This window comes from Mytilus edulis, chromosome 6 (assembly GCF_963676685.1).
Source record: "Mytilus edulis chromosome 6, xbMytEdul2.2, whole genome shotgun sequence".
In the NCBI taxonomy this organism is placed as follows: Eukaryota; Metazoa; Mollusca; class Bivalvia; order Mytilida; family Mytilidae; genus Mytilus; species Mytilus edulis.
The window spans coordinates 69,530,683-69,535,718 of NC_092349.1; positions in this window are offsets into that span (position 1 = coordinate 69,530,683).

Genomic DNA, 5,036 nt, shown 5'->3' on the forward strand with positions numbered 1-5,036 from the left:
CTATTATTCGTTATATCTGTAGTTTTGATACAATTGAAGTTTGAAAAGTTCGTACAAAAATGGCTACAGAAGGGTACATAAACCTTAATTTTGTAATGCCCGAAAGGGTCATGTGATTAGGAAATAAAGAATTTGAATTTATTCCATCAAAGTAATATACTTCCATGATTATTCAGTTTTGCACCAGAGACTGACAAATATGTGATCACAAAAGTATTTAATCTTTAAAAATTTCAATGATCTTTTCATCATATGACAACAGAAAATACATAATTATTTTTATATACGTTTTCCTAAAGAATTCACATTCAATTATGTACGTATTATCATAGAGATTACTTTCTTTAGAAGTATTGATCATAAAAGCTTTGGAATTGGCATTTCAAAAGATACAAAAACCTTTATCTGTTTTTTTCAACTGAATTTGGTGGCGGAAATAGAGATTTTATTATGTCTAGAGGATTCAGTTATTCAGAATTATTATTGTTCTTTGGATTATATAAAATTTTACAATCAGGATGTAATTGTTCAGAAATGCAGTGAGTTGTTCGGTGCATTTTTACTGATGTTAGTTGCTGTGTGGCCTAGATTTAGTGGCTCTTTCTAAAACATTTTTATATCAGCTTCCCCTGAATAATCATAATCCTTTATTGTAATAACATAAACCAATTTTTCTGCCCCAGATGCACATTTCCACAATCAATGTCTCTTCAGTGATGCTAGAGGCCAAAATATTTGAAAATCCAAACCGTATTAAAAATATGAATTGCTATAAACCAAAAAGGACAAAAAAGTATAGCCAAAGTTGGGCAAGGAATCAAAAATGACAGATGTAAACAATATCTTTTGCAAATATTCATCTGTCATTTTTGTTAAGCAAATTGTTAAGTTGACTTGTGAAACAGGTTCCTTCACTGAATTAGTACACAATTCTTGAAATGAAGCTCTTAAATTGTCAAATCAACTATCAACTAGATTGCGTGTTTTCATAAAAGACAAAATTTACTTATACAGGCATATTCCGCCACACTAACCATGCAACTTTAATTTTTGTCTTTATCAAATGATATTTTGTATATCTGTGATTATAATGTTGATCGTTATCAAACCAACTTAAGCAGAAAACTAAACATTGAAAGTTGGTAATTAGTTGTAAGTCACTGGACCATGACCTACAGGGGCAGGGCCTGGATATAGCTATCAAACTCTTATGTACTGATAGTAATGCAATTTTATAGAAGATATCAATGATCTATCACAAGACATTCCTATTAAACTGACTTAAGGATGTACACCTCTGAGGAGCCAAACATTTCTAGAATTAAACTTTTTTTCTTAACCTGACTTTTGGGTTTATAAGACTGTAACAAAATAATTGGTGAATAAAAAATCATATGGTGGTGTATTTCTTTTTTTGCTACGGCTCTTTGAAAATGCCCAATTTTTACCTATTTTTAGACTATTATCGTGAAAAAATCACAGTTCAACAATTAAACTATTTTTCATACTTTCTATAAAGATGAAGTGGACCAATCTGAATAAATTTTACTTAAAAAAAATATAGGTAGGTGTTAATATAAGAAAGTTTTATCATATTTTGACGCTTTTTTGTGTAAAATTTACCATGCTGTCAATTTTGTATTTTTTTTATTTTTCTCAGTTTTTAGAACAAAATGCATATTATTTCAACTTTTTTGTTATAAATGATTGAAAAAATACATATCAAAGAAATTTGAAAAGACCAAAAATGATATAATGATACTAAAAATTCTGACTTGATTGGTCGTAAAATTTGAAAACTGGATTACTCAAAAACAATTCATTGTAAATATACAATTTTTTCACAGAGTTATGTTTGATTATAATATTTTTAAAATTCATTGATATTTTCCACTTGTATCACATGTTTTGGAAATAATTCAAGAACGAGATTTCAATGAGACTGAACGAGACTGAAAAGTCAGAAGAATACATCCTTAAGGACAAGGAACAGTAAATTGGCCATGTCACTGTTTTTGTTTAAATTTTGCATACAACATTGGCTTGTTGAACTTTAAGTAAAAAAAACCAAAAATATGGTATTTATCTCTTTGATTATCTGATATTTTAATGATTGAGTTCTTTCAAAATAGCCGAATATTTGTATAGAAAGCACATAAAAACTTTATATATATAGTTAATAGTTCCCAATAATTTTCTTTCATTTGTACTTATCTATGAAATTCTACAACTTTATCTACACAATCTAATGTAATGTAATATATCCTTTAATAAAAATAGATTATTTTCTAATGAATTTGCAAATCTGTATCCCCAAACCGGATCAAGTAAAAATTAAAATTAACACACACAACACATATAGCATTCAGAAAATTGGTTTATGCAGAATAACAAACAAACCTACCTCAAAATTCTTCAAACTATTTACCAAAGAAAAGAAAAAAAATATCCAAAATGTCATTTATCATTAATACAATGTCTTTTAAAAATCTTTTAAAAAATGAGTTGTTACCCTTCATACAGAAATGGATTAATTCATCAAAAATTAATTCTTGGAAAAGGGCTATAACTGACCAACGAGAAAAGCTAAAATAGTGAAAATTGAACTTGACCTTCATTTAGTCATAGGAAAAAACATATCTAAATTTGAAAAATTTCTTCAAAGCGTTTTCATGTAAATGAACGGACACTAATTGGCAGCCGACCAGCTGCCCTCCCACCGTACATAGTCAAATCAATAACCGATTTTTACTTTGAAAATCCAGTTAAAAAGGATAATATTTCTGGACCAACAACATAGTTTTTCCTGAAAAATCTATGTAGTAGAAATAAGAGATTTGATGATTTTATGAACAATTTAAGAAGTTTTGTTCACCGATTTTATGTGCTTTCTATACAAATGTTCCCACCTATTTTGAACGAATTCAATCAGTAATATTTCAGATGATAAAAGTGATGAATGCATTTTTTTTCGATTTTCAGTTAGATTTCAATGAGCCAAAGTTGTATGCACAATTTTAGCAAAATCTGTGATATAGCCCATTCACTGTAACTTGACCTTAAGCAGAAAACTTAATAATTGTTGAAATGTCGCCACTGCCAATAAAAAAGCAGCACCTATGTCTAGCCTTCCATGACATTCATCTGACAAAATGAAGTATATACCATAACTGCAATCAGGTCATATGCAAAACATGTTGGTGAAATAATGTGAATAACAAGTGAAACTGTGAGCTACAGGAAGTTGTTGAGTGATGAATCTGAAAACGCATCACAGGGTATAGCGGACTTGTATAAATCCTGAAACCAAATTTCATAAATCCTTGTAGTTCCTGAGAAAAATGTGATGAAAATTTTCAACTTGGGTATCATGTGTAAAATAGTACAAGTGTTCGGTAAACAGGAAGTTGTTGAGTGATGAATCTGAAAACGCATCACACGGTATGGCATACTTACATAAACCTTGAAACAAAATTTCAGAAATCCTTGTATTGTAGTTCCTGAGAAAATGTGACGAAACTTTTCAACTTGGGTATCATGTGTAAAATAATGCAAGTGTTCCGGTAAACAGGAAGTTGTCGAGTGATGAATCTGAAAAGGCATCAAAAGGTGTAGCAGACTTATATAAACCCTGAAACCAAATTTCAGAAATCCTTATATTGTAGTTTCCTGAGAAAAATGCGACGAAAAATATTCATGGTACTGACAGACTGAAGGACTGATGGACTGATGGACTGACAGACTGATTGACGGACAGACAGAGGTAAAAAGTATACCCCCCTTTTTTGAAAGCAGGGTTATAAAAAGATATGTGTCAAATCTAAATGTGTATACAAGAACAACCCTATACTTTCAGACACACTGCAGTACAGTCTTCATGATTAACAAAGATAGAGAAACAGCACTGTTGTAGTTGTTCATCTAAAAGTCACAGTTAGATCATCGAATTGGAAATTAAAAGAAAAGGCTGTTTTAAGTTCATCATAAATTGTGAGATAATGAAAAAGCTAAAAGAGCATTAATGTTCAATTTCCAAAAAAAAAGAAGGCACCAAGAGCATAAATAAAAAATAAAAAAGTAAAAATAAGAAAAGAAACAAACAACACCAAGGGCAACAGAAAGAAAAAACAACACATTTCTCACTCCTTCAAATTCAAATTATGACAAAGCAAGGATTTGTATAGTAATTACTATACAAATCCTTGGACAAAGCAAGCAAACAATATTATTATTTTTTTATTATTTTCATAAAATGAAGATCCTTATATTAATAAAAATAAATATAGTATATAAAATATAGAAACATAAATCTATAAGATATAAATAGTGAAGTCTCCTTAAAAAGACAAAAATGGGTGTAATCATTTAAAACATTTAAATAAGGACGGATATTTCATCACATAAGGGTCATTCCAGAAGGTATCACAGCTTTTAATTATCTAATCTGCCTATCCCCTAAATATTCTAATAAGATATATTCTTAAATCAATTTGAAATTAAATCCTGAACAAGTTTTGGTTCATTAAAAAAACAATGTTAAATATTACAAAATTATTGCAACATACATTTAAAATTCATTAAGATTATTTGGCAAAAATAGTTCCTATTATAAAGCATCTCAAACAGAAGTTTTTGAAAATCGACTTGAATTTCTAATTTTGATTTTATGAATTAACAATCAGGATATTAAAAAAAATATGATATGACATAATAATCACAGATTTGCACAGAATTTCCACAGGCACTTGTCTCAGAAAAAAATAATTCCTATATACCTTAATATAACACAGTGTTGTTATATTAAGGTATATAGGATTTTTTTTTCTGAGACAAGTGCCTGTGAGAATTTCCATTAACAGAAACATTTAAAAAATTTCTACATTTTCAAAATCATATAAGGACAAATCTTGAACATAAATTACAGTTATAAATATGAGATTGTTCTGGACCAACAGTATCAACTAATTTTTTTGCTGAAACAAGCAGTATCATAGGTCAAGTTTTCAGAAGATTTCATTTTCAGTATTTAAAAAAAA